The sequence below is a fragment of the Schistocerca serialis genome, unplaced genomic scaffold (genome assembly GCF_023864345.2).
Source record: "Schistocerca serialis cubense isolate TAMUIC-IGC-003099 unplaced genomic scaffold, iqSchSeri2.2 HiC_scaffold_1368, whole genome shotgun sequence".
Taxonomy (NCBI): domain Eukaryota; kingdom Metazoa; phylum Arthropoda; class Insecta; order Orthoptera; family Acrididae; genus Schistocerca; species Schistocerca serialis.
Genome location: NW_026047589.1, coordinates 137,731 through 156,193, shown reverse-complemented (window position 1 = coordinate 156,193; position 18,463 = coordinate 137,731). Strand labels below are relative to the sequence as shown.

General features: G+C 49.9%; 30 non-coding genes across 30 annotated transcripts; all 30 read right to left on the bottom strand.

Annotated features, from left to right (window-relative positions):
- Window positions 1-1,619: 1,619 nt before the first annotated feature.
- Trnaf-gaa (transfer RNA phenylalanine (anticodon GAA)) lies at window positions 1,620-1,692 on the bottom strand. Its single transcript has one exon. It is a non-coding gene; the product is annotated as a tRNA-Phe (tRNA).
- Window positions 1,693-2,282: 590 nt separating this feature from the next.
- Window positions 2,283-2,364, bottom strand: Trnas-uga (transfer RNA serine (anticodon UGA)). The gene has a single exon. It is a non-coding gene; the product is annotated as a tRNA-Ser (tRNA).
- A 702-nt stretch (window positions 2,365-3,066) lies between these two features.
- Trnas-cga (transfer RNA serine (anticodon CGA)) lies at window positions 3,067-3,148 on the bottom strand. The gene has a single exon. It is a non-coding gene; the product is annotated as a tRNA-Ser (tRNA).
- A 138-nt stretch (window positions 3,149-3,286) lies between these two features.
- On the bottom strand, window positions 3,287-3,359 carry Trnak-uuu (transfer RNA lysine (anticodon UUU)). Its single transcript has one exon. It is a non-coding gene; the product is annotated as a tRNA-Lys (tRNA).
- Window positions 3,360-3,898: 539 nt separating this feature from the next.
- On the bottom strand, window positions 3,899-3,971 carry Trnaf-gaa (transfer RNA phenylalanine (anticodon GAA)). The gene has a single exon. It is a non-coding gene; the product is annotated as a tRNA-Phe (tRNA).
- Window positions 3,972-4,561: 590 nt separating this feature from the next.
- Window positions 4,562-4,643, bottom strand: Trnas-uga (transfer RNA serine (anticodon UGA)). Its single transcript has one exon. It is a non-coding gene; the product is annotated as a tRNA-Ser (tRNA).
- Window positions 4,644-5,345: 702 nt separating this feature from the next.
- Window positions 5,346-5,427, bottom strand: Trnas-cga (transfer RNA serine (anticodon CGA)). The gene has a single exon. It is a non-coding gene; the product is annotated as a tRNA-Ser (tRNA).
- Window positions 5,428-5,565: 138 nt separating this feature from the next.
- Window positions 5,566-5,638, bottom strand: Trnak-uuu (transfer RNA lysine (anticodon UUU)). The gene has a single exon. It is a non-coding gene; the product is annotated as a tRNA-Lys (tRNA).
- Window positions 5,639-6,177: 539 nt separating this feature from the next.
- Window positions 6,178-6,250, bottom strand: Trnaf-gaa (transfer RNA phenylalanine (anticodon GAA)). Its single transcript has one exon. It is a non-coding gene; the product is annotated as a tRNA-Phe (tRNA).
- Window positions 6,251-6,840: 590 nt separating this feature from the next.
- Trnas-uga (transfer RNA serine (anticodon UGA)) lies at window positions 6,841-6,922 on the bottom strand. Its single transcript has one exon. It is a non-coding gene; the product is annotated as a tRNA-Ser (tRNA).
- Window positions 6,923-7,624: 702 nt separating this feature from the next.
- On the bottom strand, window positions 7,625-7,706 carry Trnas-cga (transfer RNA serine (anticodon CGA)). Its single transcript has one exon. It is a non-coding gene; the product is annotated as a tRNA-Ser (tRNA).
- Window positions 7,707-7,844: 138 nt separating this feature from the next.
- Window positions 7,845-7,917, bottom strand: Trnak-uuu (transfer RNA lysine (anticodon UUU)). The gene has a single exon. It is a non-coding gene; the product is annotated as a tRNA-Lys (tRNA).
- Window positions 7,918-8,456: 539 nt separating this feature from the next.
- Window positions 8,457-8,529, bottom strand: Trnaf-gaa (transfer RNA phenylalanine (anticodon GAA)). Its single transcript has one exon. It is a non-coding gene; the product is annotated as a tRNA-Phe (tRNA).
- A 590-nt stretch (window positions 8,530-9,119) lies between these two features.
- Trnas-uga (transfer RNA serine (anticodon UGA)) lies at window positions 9,120-9,201 on the bottom strand. Its single transcript has one exon. It is a non-coding gene; the product is annotated as a tRNA-Ser (tRNA).
- Window positions 9,202-9,903: 702 nt separating this feature from the next.
- On the bottom strand, window positions 9,904-9,985 carry Trnas-cga (transfer RNA serine (anticodon CGA)). Its single transcript has one exon. It is a non-coding gene; the product is annotated as a tRNA-Ser (tRNA).
- Window positions 9,986-10,123: 138 nt separating this feature from the next.
- On the bottom strand, window positions 10,124-10,196 carry Trnak-uuu (transfer RNA lysine (anticodon UUU)). Its single transcript has one exon. It is a non-coding gene; the product is annotated as a tRNA-Lys (tRNA).
- A 539-nt stretch (window positions 10,197-10,735) lies between these two features.
- Window positions 10,736-10,808, bottom strand: Trnaf-gaa (transfer RNA phenylalanine (anticodon GAA)). The gene has a single exon. It is a non-coding gene; the product is annotated as a tRNA-Phe (tRNA).
- Window positions 10,809-11,398: 590 nt separating this feature from the next.
- Trnas-uga (transfer RNA serine (anticodon UGA)) lies at window positions 11,399-11,480 on the bottom strand. The gene has a single exon. It is a non-coding gene; the product is annotated as a tRNA-Ser (tRNA).
- A 702-nt stretch (window positions 11,481-12,182) lies between these two features.
- Trnas-cga (transfer RNA serine (anticodon CGA)) lies at window positions 12,183-12,264 on the bottom strand. Its single transcript has one exon. It is a non-coding gene; the product is annotated as a tRNA-Ser (tRNA).
- Window positions 12,265-12,402: 138 nt separating this feature from the next.
- Window positions 12,403-12,475, bottom strand: Trnak-uuu (transfer RNA lysine (anticodon UUU)). Its single transcript has one exon. It is a non-coding gene; the product is annotated as a tRNA-Lys (tRNA).
- A 539-nt stretch (window positions 12,476-13,014) lies between these two features.
- On the bottom strand, window positions 13,015-13,087 carry Trnaf-gaa (transfer RNA phenylalanine (anticodon GAA)). The gene has a single exon. It is a non-coding gene; the product is annotated as a tRNA-Phe (tRNA).
- A 590-nt stretch (window positions 13,088-13,677) lies between these two features.
- On the bottom strand, window positions 13,678-13,759 carry Trnas-uga (transfer RNA serine (anticodon UGA)). The gene has a single exon. It is a non-coding gene; the product is annotated as a tRNA-Ser (tRNA).
- Window positions 13,760-14,461: 702 nt separating this feature from the next.
- On the bottom strand, window positions 14,462-14,543 carry Trnas-cga (transfer RNA serine (anticodon CGA)). Its single transcript has one exon. It is a non-coding gene; the product is annotated as a tRNA-Ser (tRNA).
- A 138-nt stretch (window positions 14,544-14,681) lies between these two features.
- On the bottom strand, window positions 14,682-14,754 carry Trnak-uuu (transfer RNA lysine (anticodon UUU)). Its single transcript has one exon. It is a non-coding gene; the product is annotated as a tRNA-Lys (tRNA).
- A 539-nt stretch (window positions 14,755-15,293) lies between these two features.
- On the bottom strand, window positions 15,294-15,366 carry Trnaf-gaa (transfer RNA phenylalanine (anticodon GAA)). The gene has a single exon. It is a non-coding gene; the product is annotated as a tRNA-Phe (tRNA).
- A 590-nt stretch (window positions 15,367-15,956) lies between these two features.
- Window positions 15,957-16,038, bottom strand: Trnas-uga (transfer RNA serine (anticodon UGA)). The gene has a single exon. It is a non-coding gene; the product is annotated as a tRNA-Ser (tRNA).
- A 702-nt stretch (window positions 16,039-16,740) lies between these two features.
- Window positions 16,741-16,822, bottom strand: Trnas-cga (transfer RNA serine (anticodon CGA)). Its single transcript has one exon. It is a non-coding gene; the product is annotated as a tRNA-Ser (tRNA).
- Window positions 16,823-16,960: 138 nt separating this feature from the next.
- Window positions 16,961-17,033, bottom strand: Trnak-uuu (transfer RNA lysine (anticodon UUU)). Its single transcript has one exon. It is a non-coding gene; the product is annotated as a tRNA-Lys (tRNA).
- A 539-nt stretch (window positions 17,034-17,572) lies between these two features.
- On the bottom strand, window positions 17,573-17,645 carry Trnaf-gaa (transfer RNA phenylalanine (anticodon GAA)). Its single transcript has one exon. It is a non-coding gene; the product is annotated as a tRNA-Phe (tRNA).
- Window positions 17,646-18,235: 590 nt separating this feature from the next.
- Window positions 18,236-18,317, bottom strand: Trnas-uga (transfer RNA serine (anticodon UGA)). Its single transcript has one exon. It is a non-coding gene; the product is annotated as a tRNA-Ser (tRNA).
- Window positions 18,318-18,463: the final 146 nt, after the last annotated feature.

Sequence of the window (18,463 nt, the reverse complement as noted above, 5' to 3'; positions counted from 1 at the left end):
ATTTGGGAGACCGCGGGGGCTGGTGGCCAGCCAGCTCGTTCGACTCCACCCGGTCCACGTCGGACTTGTCGTCTCGAACCGGAACGCCCGCCGGAATACTTTCGGTGTCCGGTTGGTGCCCCTGCTCCGAGTGAGTATCGCCCCCCTTTGAGGTGTGTGAAGAAGGAACAGTTGGGACGTCGTTCGTATCCATCGGCGTGACGCCTTCCTGCACTTCGCGCAGACTCTCTAGCGGAACATCGAAACTAGGGTCCGAGGTAACGTTAACCCGGGCGGCGGCGACGTATGATATAGGCAACGTAGACGTCGGGCCCTGCTGCGCACGCTCACCGGCCGGTATTTGCGCCACGCGCCGTTGGACACATTGAGCACGGATATGTTCGGTGGAACCACAGCCCGCACAGGTTCTCGGCTGCCCATCATAAATCACAATGGCTCTGTAGCCACACACAGTGACGTAGGACGGAATGTGCTTCAACATATCAATCTTCACCTGCCGGACACCGTTTAACACCGGGAAAATGTGCATATTCGACCACTTTTCTGCCGTATTGCTGATGACCGTTCCATATTCCCTCAATTTGGCATTAATATGATCAGCGGATATTTCAAAGGGTAATTCGAATATTCGAACAGTTCTGACTCCAAGACCGGCAAGCGAAACTCTGACATCACCAACATTGCCGTCAGAATGGTTAAACTTTAAAACTCCTCCACAGGATTGAATGACCTGCTCGCATTTCTCGGGTCTCAACAATTTTAGGTAGACCGTACTGCTGACGATAGAAAGGTGAATGCCAACCATATCATCAATAGTGATTTTCATAACGTCTCTAATAAATAACTCAACTTCAAAGGACTTCGGTCGTGCATAGTGCGGGTCAAAACTCAATTTCAATGTGTCTTTCCGTATAAGTTGATCCATTATAATCGATGGCAATTCATCACTCCACACTACAACAACGCAGCAAAGCGCACACTTACCAAACCGCACGCGACCGCCACAGGCGAGAGCGTAAACAACCTGCGTCCGACCGCCACGGCCGCTGCCGGCTGACTGCCCAACTGAGCTATCCGGGCTCAGACGAGGCTGCAAAACCTCCCACAATGCACAACTATACATTGACTCATGTCCTTTACTGTTGTGCAGTCGCTGTATGGGGCCGTTACTAATAAAACGTCGCCTACATGCTGTCTACAAACTTATCACGCTAAGCTCGTAACACACTCTCGAAGACTGCTGGCACACGATGCAACAACAAATTGCACTAGTTGTTACGCCTCATACGTCGGAGCAGAGAATTTACGTGTTTTGTCGACACTCACTGGGCAATTGGAAAATTCACAAGCATTTCGAATGCAATGTTTCCCACGCTTTCGCTCATTTCACGGTTCCGTTGAAGACGTTCTTCACCACCTGACACAGAAAAAGGAATGCAGTCGGTAGGATATTTTTAATTCTTTTGCTTCTAGGGGAGTTAGTTGTCTAGTGAGTTCCTCTTATCGCATGCACTAGACAACCAGAACAGCTACAGGAGAGAGTCATTTTTGTTGTCAGCGGTAGTTGCATTATCACAAACGCAGAGTAATTCCATTGGCGTCGCATCAAAACGAATACCTGCCGAAACCCGGGATCGAACCAGGGACCTTTAGATCTTCAGTCTAACGCTCTCCCAACTGAGCTATTTCGGCTGACGTCGAAGGTTGCCATTTGCATGTGTTCGTTAACCTCTGCCTCGTTGCCAATTTCACAGTCACCTTCGTCTGATAAGACACAGGGGCGCTGAAAGGCGAGCAGCCGATGCAGTGAAGTTCCACACACATTTCTTCTTCTTCCGTCATCGTAACAAGCAAACATGTCGACTCGATTCGTGTAATATTGACTTCGCTGACGCTAGAAAACCCGTGCTATATCGATGCCAGGGGCAACTCGTGTGCGGAGAACGAGACACAAGAAGGAGTGAGTCTCTCCACCGTATGAGAGGCAGTATCTAGCAGATACACACGGTAAAACATACGACTTGCGTTAGCTCATAAATTGCTACACGTCATCGTCTGCAAGCTAAAATGGACACATCTGCACTGCCCAGTGAGGCGACACTTGTACTAACACCAGGTGGACGGCTGTGAGACGCGGAGATGAGCTGCGGCTTCTGGGCGCGACTGTAACGCTGCGCCCTGGATCAAATAGCACTGCACATTGCTGGTGACCCACGTGTTTAGTAGTGACGCAACTGCTAGGATGCAGCTGAACGTCCGCCTTTTGAGAGCGAGAAAATTTTCGCAGTCGGCAGGACTCGAACCTACGCTCCCAGAGGGAATCTGATTTCAAGTCAGACGCCTTAACCACTCGGCCACGACTGCCGGTGGCGGAAGCGACTCCCGACAACTGAAACCGCCATCTTTAGAAGCAATCTGATGGCAGAAAACGGCGTGGCCTCACTCTTTTCTGTAGGGTTTCCATTAGCCGTTACGAAAGTGTATTAATTTTCGCCCAGACAGGGACTTGAACCCAGGACCCTTTGGTTGAAAACCTAGCGCTCTACCGACTCAGCTATGCGGGCCCACGCACGAGCATTATCGTACAGCTGCGCGGTGCGCGAGTGATTCGTATGTCGTAATTACTGGCTTATGGCTCCGATGGCGACTTCACCGACTTCCCACTGACGCACCGCTGACGCTAGTTTTCTGTCGTCTTAAAACGATCGACATACCTCCAAGCAGCTGCGAGATCTTAAGAAAAGAAACGCTGCACCACTGCTTTGGCCGCACTCGAGTGATGGAAATTGCGATTCTTAAAAAGAAAATGAAATGTTCGCTCTGTCCATCACTTTCGAGCACATCTGTGAACTCACGATCTCAGCGACGGCTTTCTGCAGTCCCAGCGTCAGTGTCAGTGTGAGGTGAACCGATAGCCACAGTAAGCAGCGGTCGTCGCGAAAACTCAGTATTCTTAAAACGGAAATTTTCGTCTTGTTGAGAATGGCGTCACTGGTTTGCACCCGCATTCGCCCACGCATGTCACATGTGTGCGAAAATGTTTGCTCCTCTGTACGCAAAATCGCACGCAGCCGGTAGGATTCGAACCTACGCTCCCAGAGGGAATCTGATTTCGAGTCAGACGCCTTAACCACTCGGCCACGACTGCCGTTAGCGCGGTGTTCTCCCGACACATGCAACTGCTACCGTTTAAAGCACTGTGGTGTCAGTAAACGGCGTAACTGCATTATTTTCCGTAGCGTTTCCACCGCTACCAGACGAATCGCTACCAAAGTGTTAAAATTTCCGCCTCGACGGGGCCTTGAACCCTGGACCCTTAGGTTAAAAGCCTAATGCTCTACCAACTGAGCTATCCGGGCTCAGACGAGGCTGCAAAACCTCCCACAATGCACAACTATACATTGACTCATGTCCTTTACTGTTGTGCAATCGCTGTATGGGGCCGTTACTAATAAAACGTCGCCTACATGCTGTCTACAAACTTATCACGCTAAGCTCGTAACACACTCTCGAAGACTGCTGGCACACGATGCAACAACAAATTGCACTAGTTGTTACGCCTCATACGTCGGAGCAGAGAATTTACGTGTTTTGTCGACACTCACTGGGCAATTGGAAAATTCACAAGCATTTCGAATGCAATGTTTCCCACGCTTTCGCTCATTTCACGGTTCCGTTGAAGACGTTCTTCACCACCTGACACAGAAAAAGGAATGCAGTCGGTAGGATATTTTTAATTCTTTTGCTTCTAGGGGAGTTAGTTGTCTAGTGAGTTCCTCTTATGGCATGCACTAGACAACCAGAACAGCTACAGGAGAGAGTCATTTTTGTTGTCAGCGGTAGTTGCATTATCACAAACGCAGAGTAATTCCATTGGCGTCGCATCAAAACGAATACCTGCCGAAACCCGGGATCGAACCAGGGACCTTTAGATCTTCAGTCTAACGCTCTCCCAACTGAGCTATTTCGGCTGACGTCGAAGGTTGCCATTTGCATGTGTTCGTTAACCTCTGCCTCGTTGCCAATTTCACAGTCACCTTCGTCTGATAAGACACAGGGGCGCTGAAAGGCGAGCAGCCGATGCAGTGAAGTTCCACACACATTTCTTCTTCTTCCGTCATCGTAACAAGCAAACATGTCGACTCGATTCGTGTAATATTGACTTCGCTGACGCTAGAAAACCCGTGCTATATCGATGCCAGGGGCAACTCGTGTGCGGAGAACGAGACACAAGAAGGAGTGAGTCTCTCCACCGTATGAGAGGCAGTATCTAGCAGATACACACGGTAAAACATACGACTTGCGTTAGCTCATAAATTGCTACACGTCATCGTCTGCAAGCTAAAATGGACACATCTGCACTGCCCAGTGAGGCGACACTTGTACTAACACCAGGTGGACGGCTGTGAGACGCGGAGATGAGCTGCGGCTTCTGGGCGCGACTGTAACGCTGCGCCCTGGATCAAATAGCACTGCACATTGCTGGTGACCCACGTGTTTAGTAGTGACGCAACTGCTAGGATGCAGCTGAACGTCCGCCTTTTGAGAGCGAGAAAATTTTCGCAGTCGGCAGGACTCGAACCTACGCTCCCAGAGGGAATCTGATTTCAAGTCAGACGCCTTAACCACTCGGCCACGACTGCCGGTGGCGGAAGCGACTCCCGACAACTGAAACCGCCATCTTTAGAAGCAATCTGATGGCAGAAAACGGCGTGGCCTCACTCTTTTCTGTAGGGTTTCCATTAGCCGTTACGAAAGTGTATTAATTTTCGCCCAGACAGGGACTTGAACCCAGGACCCTTTGGTTGAAAACCTAGCGCTCTACCGACTCAGCTATGCGGGCCCACGCACGAGCATTATCGTACAGCTGCGCGGTGCGCGAGTGATTCGTATGTCGTAATTACTGGCTTATGGCTCCGATGGCGACTTCACCGACTTCCCACTGACGCACCGCTGACGCTAGTTTTCTGTCGTCTTAAAACGATCGACATACCTCCAAGCAGCTGCGAGATCTTAAGAAAAGAAACGCTGCACCACTGCTTTGGCCGCACTCGAGTGATGGAAATTGCGATTCTTAAAAAGAAAATGAAATGTTCGCTCTGTCCATCACTTTCGAGCACATCTGTGAACTCACGATCTCAGCGACGGCTTTCTGCAGTCCCAGCGTCAGTGTCAGTGTGAGGTGAACCGATAGCCACAGTAAGCAGCGGTCGTCGCGAAAACTCAGTATTCTTAAAACGGAAATTTTCGTCTTGTTGAGAATGGCGTCACTGGTTTGCACCCGCATTCGCCCACGCATGTCACATGTGTGCGAAAATGTTTGCTCCTCTGTACGCAAAATCGCACGCAGCCGGTAGGATTCGAACCTACGCTCCCAGAGGGAATCTGATTTCGAGTCAGACGCCTTAACCACTCGGCCACGACTGCCGTTAGCGCGGTGTTCTCCCGACACATGCAACTGCTACCGTTTAAAGCACTGTGGTGTCAGTAAACGGCGTAACTGCATTATTTTCCGTAGCGTTTCCACCGCTACCAGACGAATCGCTACCAAAGTGTTAAAATTTCCGCCTCGACGGGGCCTTGAACCCTGGACCCTTAGGTTAAAAGCCTAATGCTCTACCAACTGAGCTATCCGGGCTCAGACGAGGCTGCAAAACCTCCCACAATGCACAACTATACATTGACTCATGTCCTTTACTGTTGTGCAGTCGCTGTATGGGGCCGTTACTAATAAAACGTCGCCTACATGCTGTCTACAAACTTATCACGCTAAGCTCGTAACACACTCTCGAAGACTGCTGGCACACGATGCAACAACAAATTGCACTAGTTGTTACGCCTCATACGTCGGAGCAGAGAATTTACGTGTTTTGTCGACACTCACTGGGCAATTGGAAAATTCACAAGCATTTCGAATGCAATGTTTCCCACGCTTTCGCTCATTTCACGGTTCCGTTGAAGACGTTCTTCACCACCTGACACAGAAAAAGGAATGCAGTCGGTAGGATATTTTTAATTCTTTTGCTTCTAGGGGAGTTAGTTGTCTAGTGAGTTCCTCTTATGGCATGCACTAGACAACCAGAACAGCTACAGGAGAGAGTCATTTTTGTTGTCAGCGGTAGTTGCATTATCACAAACGCAGAGTAATTCCATTGGCGTCGCATCAAAACGAATACCTGCCGAAACCCGGGATCGAACCAGGGACCTTTAGATCTTCAGTCTAACGCTCTCCCAACTGAGCTATTTCGGCTGACGTCGAAGGTTGCCATTTGCATGTGTTCGTTAACCTCTGCCTCGTTGCCAATTTCACAGTCACCTTCGTCTGATAAGACACAGGGGCGCTGAAAGGCGAGCAGCCGATGCAGTGAAGTTCCACACACATTTCTTCTTCTTCCGTCATCGTAACAAGCAAACATGTCGACTCGATTCGTGTAATATTGACTTCGCTGACGCTAGAAAACCCGTGCTATATCGATGCCAGGGGCAACTCGTGTGCGGAGAACGAGACACAAGAAGGAGTGAGTCTCTCCACCGTATGAGAGGCAGTATCTAGCAGATACACACGGTAAAACATACGACTTGCGTTAGCTCATAAATTGCTACACGTCATCGTCTGCAAGCTAAAATGGACACATCTGCACTGCCCAGTGAGGCGACACTTGTACTAACACCAGGTGGACGGCTGTGAGACGCGGAGATGAGCTGCGGCTTCTGGGCGCGACTGTAACGCTGCGCCCTGGATCAAATAGCACTGCACATTGCTGGTGACCCACGTGTTTAGTAGTGACGCAACTGCTAGGATGCAGCTGAACGTCCGCCTTTTGAGAGCGAGAAAATTTTCGCAGTCGGCAGGACTCGAACCTACGCTCCCAGAGGGAATCTGATTTCAAGTCAGACGCCTTAACCACTCGGCCACGACTGCCGGTGGCGGAAGCGACTCCCGACAACTGAAACCGCCATCTTTAGAAGCAATCTGATGGCAGAAAACGGCGTGGCCTCACTCTTTTCTGTAGGGTTTCCATTAGCCGTTACGAAAGTGTATTAATTTTCGCCCAGACAGGGACTTGAACCCAGGACCCTTTGGTTGAAAACCTAGCGCTCTACCGACTCAGCTATGCGGGCCCACGCACGAGCATTATCGTACAGCTGCGCGGTGCGCGAGTGATTCGTATGTCGTAATTACTGGCTTATGGCTCCGATGGCGACTTCACCGACTTCCCACTGACGCACCGCTGACGCTAGTTTTCTGTCGTCTTAAAACGATCGACATACCTCCAAGCAGCTGCGAGATCTTAAGAAAAGAAACGCTGCACCACTGCTTTGGCCGCACTCGAGTGATGGAAATTGCGATTCTTAAAAAGAAAATGAAATGTTCGCTCTGTCCATCACTTTCGAGCACATCTGTGAACTCACGATCTCAGCGACGGCTTTCTGCAGTCCCAGCGTCAGTGTCAGTGTGAGGTGAACCGATAGCCACAGTAAGCAGCGGTCGTCGCGAAAACTCAGTATTCTTAAAACGGAAATTTTCGTCTTGTTGAGAATGGCGTCACTGGTTTGCACCCGCATTCGCCCACGCATGTCACATGTGTGCGAAAATGTTTGCTCCTCTGTACGCAAAATCGCACGCAGCCGGTAGGATTCGAACCTACGCTCCCAGAGGGAATCTGATTTCGAGTCAGACGCCTTAACCACTCGGCCACGACTGCCGTTAGCGCGGTGTTCTCCCGACACATGCAACTGCTACCGTTTAAAGCACTGTGGTGTCAGTAAACGGCGTAACTGCATTATTTTCCGTAGCGTTTCCACCGCTACCAGACGAATCGCTACCAAAGTGTTAAAATTTCCGCCTCGACGGGGCCTTGAACCCTGGACCCTTAGGTTAAAAGCCTAATGCTCTACCAACTGAGCTATCCGGGCTCAGACGAGGCTGCAAAACCTCCCACAATGCACAACTATACATTGACTCATGTCCTTTACTGTTGTGCAGTCGCTGTATGGGGCCGTTACTAATAAAACGTCGCCTACATGCTGTCTACAAACTTATCACGCTAAGCTCGTAACACACTCTCGAAGACTGCTGGCACACGATGCAACAACAAATTGCACTAGTTGTTACGCCTCATACGTCGGAGCAGAGAATTTACGTGTTTTGTCGACACTCACTGGGCAATTGGAAAATTCACAAGCATTTCGAATGCAATGTTTCCCACGCTTTCGCTCATTTCACGGTTCCGTTGAAGACGTTCTTCACCACCTGACACAGAAAAAGGAATGCAGTCGGTAGGATATTTTTAATTCTTTTGCTTCTAGGGGAGTTAGTTGTCTAGTGAGTTCCTCTTATCGCATGCACTAGACAACCAGAACAGCTACAGGAGAGAGTCATTTTTGTTGTCAGCGGTAGTTGCATTATCACAAACGCAGAGTAATTCCATTGGCGTCGCATCAAAACGAATACCTGCCGAAACCCGGGATCGAACCAGGGACCTTTAGATCTTCAGTCTAACGCTCTCCCAACTGAGCTATTTCGGCTGACGTCGAAGGTTGCCATTTGCATGTGTTCGTTAACCTCTGCCTCGTTGCCAATTTCACAGTCACCTTCGTCTGATAAGACACAGGGGCGCTGAAAGGCGAGCAGCCGATGCAGTGAAGTTCCACACACATTTCTTCTTCTTCCGTCATCGTAACAAGCAAACATGTCGACTCGATTCGTGTAATATTGACTTCGCTGACGCTAGAAAACCCGTGCTATATCGATGCCAGGGGCAACTCGTGTGCGGAGAACGAGACACAAGAAGGAGTGAGTCTCTCCACCGTATGAGAGGCAGTATCTAGCAGATACACACGGTAAAACATACGACTTGCGTTAGCTCATAAATTGCTACACGTCATCGTCTGCAAGCTAAAATGGACACATCTGCACTGCCCAGTGAGGCGACACTTGTACTAACACCAGGTGGACGGCTGTGAGACGCGGAGATGAGCTGCGGCTTCTGGGCGCGACTGTAACGCTGCGCCCTGGATCAAATAGCACTGCACATTGCTGGTGACCCACGTGTTTAGTACTGACGCAACTGCTAGGATGCAGCTGAACGTCCGCCTTTTGAGAGCGAGAAAATTTTCGCAGTCGGCAGGACTCGAACCTACGCTCCCAGAGGGAATCTGATTTCAAGTCAGACGCCTTAACCACTCGGCCACGACTGCCGGTGGCGGAAGCGACTCCCGACAACTGAAACCGCCATCTTTAGAAGCAATCTGATGGCAGAAAACGGCGTGGCCTCACTCTTTTCTGTAGGGTTTCCATTAGCCGTTACGAAAGTGTATTAATTTTCGCCCAGACAGGGACTTGAACCCAGGACCCTTTGGTTGAAAACCTAGCGCTCTACCGACTCAGCTATGCGGGCCCACGCACGAGCATTATCGTACAGCTGCGCGGTGCGCGAGTGATTCGTATGTCGTAATTACTGGCTTATGGCTCCGATGGCGACTTCACCGACTTCCCACTGACGCACCGCTGACGCTAGTTTTCTGTCGTCTTAAAACGATCGACATACCTCCAAGCAGCTGCGAGATCTTAAGAAAAGAAACGCTGCACCACTGCTTTGGCCGCACTCGAGTGATGGAAATTGCGATTCTTAAAAAGAAAATGAAATGTTCGCTCTGTCCATCACTTTCGAGCACATCTGTGAACTCACGATCTCAGCGACGGCTTTCTGCAGTCCCAGCGTCAGTGTCAGTGTGAGGTGAACCGATAGCCACAGTAAGCAGCGGTCGTCGCGAAAACTCAGTATTCTTAAAACGGAAATTTTCGTCTTGTTGAGAATGGCGTCACTGGTTTGCACCCGCATTCGCCCACGCATGTCACATGTGTGCGAAAATGTTTGCTCCTCTGTACGCAAAATCGCACGCAGCCGGTAGGATTCGAACCTACGCTCCCAGAGGGAATCTGATTTCGAGTCAGACGCCTTAACCACTCGGCCACGACTGCCGTTAGCGCGGTGTTCTCCCGACACATGCAACTGCTACCGTTTAAAGCACTGTGGTGTCAGTAAACGGCGTAACTGCATTATTTTCCGTAGCGTTTCCACCGCTACCAGACGAATCGCTACCAAAGTGTTAAAATTTCCGCCTCGACGGGGCCTTGAACCCTGGACCCTTAGGTTAAAAGCCTAATGCTCTACCAACTGAGCTATCCGGGCTCAGACGAGGCTGCAAAACCTCCCACAATGCACAACTATACATTGACTCATGTCCTTTACTGTTGTGCAATCGCTGTATGGGGCCGTTACTAATAAAACGTCGCCTACATGCTGTCTACAAACTTATCACGCTAAGCTCGTAACACACTCTCGAAGACTGCTGGCACACGATGCAACAACAAATTGCACTAGTTGTTACGCCTCATACGTCGGAGCAGAGAATTTACGTGTTTTGTCGACACTCACTGGGCAATTGGAAAATTCACAAGCATTTCGAATGCAATGTTTCCCACGCTTTCGCTCATTTCACGGTTCCGTTGAAGACGTTCTTCACCACCTGACACAGAAAAAGGAATGCAGTCGGTAGGATATTTTTAATTCTTTTGCTTCTAGGGGAGTTAGTTGTCTAGTGAGTTCCTCTTATCGCATGCACTAGACAACCAGAACAGCTACAGGAGAGAGTCATTTTTGTTGTCAGCGGTAGTTGCATTATCACAAACGCAGAGTAATTCCATTGGCGTCGCATCAAAACGAATACCTGCCGAAACCCGGGATCGAACCAGGGACCTTTAGATCTTCAGTCTAACGCTCTCCCAACTGAGCTATTTCGGCTGACGTCGAAGGTTGCCATTTGCATGTGTTCGTTAACCTCTGCCTCGTTGCCAATTTCACAGTCACCTTCGTCTGATAAGACACAGGGGCGCTGAAAGGCGAGCAGCCGATGCAGTGAAGTTCCACACACATTTCTTCTTCTTCCGTCATCGTAACAAGCAAACATGTCGACTCGATTCGTGTAATATTGACTTCGCTGACGCTAGAAAACCCGTGCTATATCGATGCCAGGGGCAACTCGTGTGCGGAGAACGAGACACAAGAAGGAGTGAGTCTCTCCACCGTATGAGAGGCAGTATCTAGCAGATACACACGGTAAAACATACGACTTGCGTTAGCTCATAAATTGCTACACGTCATCGTCTGCAAGCTAAAATGGACACATCTGCACTGCCCAGTGAGGCGACACTTGTACTAACACCAGGTGGACGGCTGTGAGACGCGGAGATGAGCTGCGGCTTCTGGGCGCGACTGTAACGCTGCGCCCTGGATCAAATAGCACTGCACATTGCTGGTGACCCACGTGTTTAGTAGTGACGCAACTGCTAGGATGCAGCTGAACGTCCGCCTTTTGAGAGCGAGAAAATTTTCGCAGTCGGCAGGACTCGAACCTACGCTCCCAGAGAGAATCTGATTTCAAGTCAGACGCCTTAACCACTCGGCCACGACTGCCGCTGGCGGAAGCGACTCCCGACAACTGAAACCGCCATCTTTAGAAGCAATCTGATGGCAGAAAACGGCGTGGCCTCACTCTTTTCTGTAGGGTTTCCATTAGCCGTTACGAAAGTGTATTAATTTTCGCCCAGACAGGGACTTGAACCCAGGACCCTTTGGTTGAAAACCTAGCGCTCTACCGACTCAGCTATGCGGGCCCACGCACGAGCATTATCGTACAGCTGCGCGGTGCGCGAGTGATTCGTATGTCGTAATTACTGGCTTATGGCTCCGATGGCGACTTCACCGACTTCCCACTGACGCACCGCTGACGCTAGTTTTCTGTCGTCTTAAAACGATCGACATACCTCCAAGCAGCTGCGAGATCTTAAGAAAAGAAACGCTGCACCACTGCTTTGGCCGCACTCGAGTGATGGAAATTGCGATTCTTAAAAAGAAAATGAAATGTTCGCTCTGTCCATCACTTTCGAGCACATCTGTGAACTCACGATCTCAGCGACGGCTTTCTGCAGTCCCAGCGTCAGTGTCAGTGTGAGGTGAACCGATAGCCACAGTAAGCAGCGGTCGTCGCGAAAACTCAGTATTCTTAAAACGGAAATTTTCGTCTTGTTGAGAATGGCGTCACTGGTTTGCACCCGCATTCGCCCACGCATGTCACATGTGTGCGAAAATGTTTGCTCCTCTGTACGCAAAATCGCACGCAGCCGGTAGGATTCGAACCTACGCTCCCAGAGGGAATCTGATTTCGAGTCAGACGCCTTAACCACTCGGCCACGACTGCCGTTAGCGCGGTGTTCTCCCGACACATGCAACTGCTACCGTTTAAAGCACTGTGGTGTCAGTAAACGGCGTAACTGCATTATTTTCCGTAGCGTTTCCACCGCTACCAGACGAATCGCTACCAAAGTGTTAAAATTTCCGCCTCGACGGGGCCTTGAACCCTGGACCCTTAGGTTAAAAGCCTAATGCTCTACCAACTGAGCTATCCGGGCTCAGACGAGGCTGCAAAACCTCCCACAATGCACAACTATACATTGACTCATGTCCTTTACTGTTGTGCAATCGCTGTATGGGGCCGTTACTAATAAAACGTCGCCTACATGCTGTCTACAAACTTATCACGCTAAGCTCGTAACACACTCTCGAAGACTGCTGGCACACGATGCAACAACAAATTGCACTAGTTGTTACGCCTCATACGTCGGAGCAGAGAATTTACGTGTTTTGTCGACACTCACTGGGCAATTGGAAAATTCACAAGCATTTCGAATGCAATGTTTCCCACGCTTTCGCTCATTTCACGGTTCCGTTGAAGACGTTCTTCACCACCTGACACAGAAAAAGGAATGCAGTCGGTAGGATATTTTTAATTCTTTTGCTTCTAGGGGAGTTAGTTGTCTAGTGAGTTCCTCTTATCGCATGCACTAGACAACCAGAACAGCTACAGGAGAGAGTCATTTTTGTTGTCAGCGGTAGTTGCATTATCACAAACGCAGAGTAATTCCATTGGCGTCGCATCAAAACGAATACCTGCCGAAACCCGGGATCGAACCAGGGACCTTTAGATCTTCAGTCTAACGCTCTCCCAACTGAGCTATTTCGGCTGACGTCGAAGGTTGCCATTTGCATGTGTTCGTTAACCTCTGCCTCGTTGCCAATTTCACAGTCACCTTCGTCTGATAAGACACAGGGGCGCTGAAAGGCGAGCAGCCGATGCAGTGAAGTTCCACACACATTTCTTCTTCTTCCGTCATCGTAACAAGCAAACATGTCGACTCGATTCGTGTAATATTGACTTCGCTGACGCTAGAAAACCCGTGCTATATCGATGCCAGGGGCAACTCGTGTGCGGAGAACGAGACACAAGAAGGAGTGAGTCTCTCCACCGTATGAGAGGCAGTATCTAGCAGATACACACGGTAAAACATACGACTTGCGTTAGCTCATAAATTGCTACACGTCATCGTCTGCAAGCTAAAATGGACACATCTGCACTGCCCAGTGAGGCGACACTTGTACTAACACCAGGTGGACGGCTGTGAGACGCGGAGATGAGCTGCGGCTTCTGGGCGCGACTGTAACGCTGCGCCCTGGATCAAATAGCACTGCACATTGCTGGTGACCCACGTGTTTAGTAGTGACGCAACTGCTAGGATGCAGCTGAACGTCCGCCTTTTGAGAGCGAGAAAATTTTCGCAGTCGGCAGGACTCGAACCTACGCTCCCAGAGGGAATCTGATTTCAAGTCAGACGCCTTAACCACTCGGCCACGACTGCCGCTGGCGGAAGCGACTCCCGACAACTGAAACCGCCATCTTTAGAAGCAATCTGATGGCAGAAAACGGCGTGGCCTCACTCTTTTCTGTAGGGTTTCCATTAGCCGTTACGAAAGTGTATTAATTTTCGCCCAGACAGGGACTTGAACCCAGGACCCTTTGGTTGAAAACCTAGCGCTCTACCGACTCAGCTATGCGGGCCCACGCACGAGCATTATCGTACAGCTGCGCGGTGCGCGAGTGATTCGTATGTCGTAATTACTGGCTTATGGCTCCGATGGCGACTTCACCGACTTCCCACTGACGCACCGCTGACGCTAGTTTTCTGTCGTCTTAAAACGATCGACATACCTCCAAGCAGCTGCGAGATCTTAAGAAAAGAAACGCTGCACCACTGCTTTGGCCGCACTCGAGTGATGGAAATTGCGATTCTTAAAAAGAAAATGAAATGTTCGCTCTGTCCATCACTTTCGAGCACATCTGTGAACTCACGATCTCAGCGACGGCTTTCTGCAGTCCCAGCGTCAGTGTCAGTGTGAGGTGAACCGATAGCCACAGTAAGCAGCGGTCGTCGCGAAAACTCAGTATTCTTAAAACGGAAATTTTCGTCTTGTTGAGAATGGCGTCACTGGTTTGCACCCGCATTCGCCCACGCATGTCACATGTGTGCGAAAATGTTTGCTCCTCTGTACGCAAAATCGCACGCAGCCGGTAGGATTCGAACCTACGCTCCCAGAGGGAATCTGATTTCGAGTCAGACGCCTTAACCACTCGGCCACGACTGCCGTTAGCGCGGTGTTCTCCCGACACATGCAACTGCTACCGTTTAAAGCACTGTGGTGTCAGTAAACGGCGTAACTGCATTATTTTCCGTAGCGTTTCCACCGCTACCAGACGAATCGCTACCAAAGTGTTAAAATTTCCGCCTCGACGGGGCCTTGAACCCTGGACCCTTAGGTTAAAAGCCTAATGCTCTACCAACTGAGCTATCCGGGCTCAGACGAGGCTGCAAAACCTCCCACAATGCACAACTATACATTGACTCATGTCCTTTACTGTTGTGCAATCGCTGTATGGGGCCGTTACTAATAAAACGTCGCCTACATGCTGTCTACAAACTTATCACGCTAAGCTCGTAACACACTCTCGAAGACTGCTGGCACACGATGCAACAACAAATTGCACTAGTTGTTACGCCTCATACGTCGGAGCAGAGAATTTACGTGTTTTGTCGACACTCACTGGGCAATTGGAAAATTCACAAGCATTTCGAATGCAATGTTTCCCACGCTTTCGCTCATTTCACGGTTCCGTTGAAGACGTTCTTCACCACCTGACACAGAAAAAGGAATGCAGTCGGTAGGATATTTTTAATTCTTTTGCTTCTAGGGGAGTTAGTTGTCTAGTGAGTTCCTCTTATGGCATGCACTAGACAACCAGAACAGCTACAGGAGAGAGTCATTTTTGTTGTCAGCGGTAGTTGCATTATCACAAACGCAGAGTAATTCCATTGGCGTCGCATCAAAACGAATACCTGCCGAAACCCGGGATCGAACCAGGGACCTTTAGATCTTCAGTCTAACGCTCTCCCAACTGAGCTATTTCGGCTGACGTCGAAGGTTGCCATTTGCATGTGTTCGTTAACCTCTGCCTCGTTGCCAATTTCACAGTCACCTTCGTCTGATAAGACACAGGGGCGCTGAAAGGCGAGCAGCCGATGCAGTGAAGTTCCACACACATTTCTTCTTCTTCCGTCATCGTAACAAGCAAACATGTCGACTCGATTCGTGTAATATTGACTTCGCTGACGCTAGAAAACCCGTGCTATATCGATGCCAGGGGCAACTCGTGTGCGGAGAACGAGACACAAGAAGGAGTGAGTCTCTCCACCGTATGAGAGGCAGTATCTAGCAGATACACACGGTAAAACATACGACTTGCGTTAGCTCATAAATTGCTACACGTCATCGTCTGCAAGCTAAAATGGACACATCTGCACTGCCCAGTGAGGCGACACTTGTACTAACACCAGGTGGACGGCTGTGAGACGCGGAGATGAGCTGCGGCTTCTGGGCGCGACTGTAACGCTGCGCCCTGGATCAAATAGCACTGCACATTGCTGGTGACCCACGTGTTTAGTAGTGACGCAACTGCTAGGATGCAGCTGAACGTCCGCCTTTTGAGAGCGAGAAAATTTTCGCAGTCGGCAGGACTCGAACCTACGCTCCCAGAGGGAATCTGATTTCAAGTCAGACGCCTTAACCACTCGGCCACGACTGCCGCTGGCGGAAGCGACTCCCGACAACTGAAACCGCCATCTTTAGAAGCAATCTGATGGCAGAAAACGGCGTGGCCTCACTCTTTTCTGTAGGGTTTCCATTAGCCGTTACGAAAGTGTATTAATTTTCGCCCAGACAGGGACTTGAACCCAGGACCCTTTGGTTGAAAACCTAGCGCTCTACCGACTCAGCTATGCGGGCCCACGCACGAGCATTATCGTACAGCTGCGCGGTGCGCGAGTGATTCGTATGTCGTAATTACTGGCTTATGGCTCCGATGGCGACTTCACCGACTTCCCACTGACGCACCGCTGACGCTAGTTTTCTGTCGTCTTAAAACGATCGACATACCTCCAAGCAGCTGCGAGATCTTAAGAAAAGAAACGCTGCACCACTGCTTTGGCCGCACTCGAGTGATGGAAATTGCGATTCTTAAAAAGAAAATGAAATGTTCGCTCTGTCCATCACTTTCGAGCACATCTGTGAACTCACGATCTCAGCGACGGCTTTCTGCAGTCCCAGCGTCAGTGTCAGTGTGAGGTGAACCGATAGCCACAGTAAGCAGCGGTCGTCGCGAAAACTCAGTATTCTTAAAACGGAAATTTTCGTCTTGTTGAGAATGGCGTCACTGGTTTGCACCCGCATTCGCCCACGCATGTCACATGTGTGCGAAAATGTTTGCTCCTCTGTACGCAAAATCGCACGCAGCCGGTAGGATTCGAACCTACGCTCCCAGAGGGAATCTGATTTCGAGTCAGACGCCTTAACCACTCGGCCACGACTGCCGTTAGCGCGGTGTTCTCCCGACACATGCAACTGCTACCGTTTAAAGCACTGTGGTGTCAGTAAACGGCGTAACTGCATTATTTTCCGTAGCGTTTCCACCGCTACCAGACGAATCGCTACCAAAGTGTTAAAATTTCCGCCTCGACGGGGCCTTGAACCCTGGACCCTTAGGTTAAAAGCCTAATGCTCTACCAACTGAGCTATCCGGGCTCAGACGAGGCTGCAAAACCTCCCACAATGCACAACTATACATTGACTCATGTCCTTTACTGTTGTGCAATCGCTGTATGGGGCCGTTACTAATAAAACGTCGCCTACATGCTGTCTACAAACTTATCACGCTAAGCTCGTAACACACTCTCGAAGACTGCTGGCACACGATGCAACAACAAATTGCACTAGTTGTTACGCCTCATACGTCGGAGCAGAGAATTTACGTGTTTTGTCGACACTCACTGGGCAATTGGAAAATTCACAAGCATTTCGAATGCAATGTTTCCCACGCTTTCGCTCATTTCACGGTTCCGTTGAAGACGTTCTTCACCACCTGACACAGAAAAAGGAATGCAGTCGGTAGGATATTTTTAATTCTTTTGCTTCTAGGGGAGTTAGTTGTCTAGTGAGTTCCTCTTATGGCATGCACTAGACAACCAGAACAGCTACAGGAGAGAGTCATTTTTGTTGTCAGCGGTAGTTGCATTATCACAAACGCAGAGTAATTCCATTGGCGTCGCATCAAAACGAATACCTGCCGAAACCCGGGATCGAACCAGGGACCTTTAGATCTTCAGTCTAACGCTCTCCCAACTGAGCTATTTCGGCTGACGTCGAAGGTTGCCATTTGCATGTGTTCGTTAACCTCTGCCTCGTTGCCAATTTCACAGTCACCTTCGTCTGATAAGACACAGGGGCGCTGAAAGGCGAGCAGCCGATGCAGTGAAGTTCCACACACATTTCTTCTTCTTCCGTCATCGTAACAAGCAAACATGTCGACTCGATTCGTGTAATATTGACTTCGCTGACGCTAGAAAACCCGTGCTATATCGATGCCAGGGGCAACTCGTGTGCGGAGAACGAGACACAAGAAGGAGTGAGTCTCTCCACCGTATGAGAGGCAGTATCTAGCAGATACACACGGTAAAACATACGACTTGCGTTAGCTCATAAATTGCTACACGTCATCGTCTGCAAGCTAAAATGGACACATCTGCACTGCCCAGTGAGGCGACACTTGTACTAACACCAGGTGGACGGCTGTGAGACGCGGAGATGAGCTGCGGCTTCTGGGCGCGACTGTAACGCTGCGCCCTGGATCAAATAGCACTGCACATTGCTGGTGACCCACGTGTTTAGTAGTGACGCAACTGCTAGGATGCAGCTGAACGTCCGCCTTTTGAGAGCGAGAAAATTTTCGCAGTCGGCAGGACTCGAACCTACGCTCCCAGAGGGAATCTGATTTCAAGTCAGACGCCTTAACCACTCGGCCACGACTGCCGGTGGCGGAAGCGACTCCCGACAACTGAAACCGCCATCTTTAGAAGCAATCTGATGGCAGAAAACGGCGTGGCCTCACTCTTTTCTGTAGGGTTTCCATTAGCCGTTACGAAAGTGTATTAATTTTCGCCCAGACAGGGACTTGA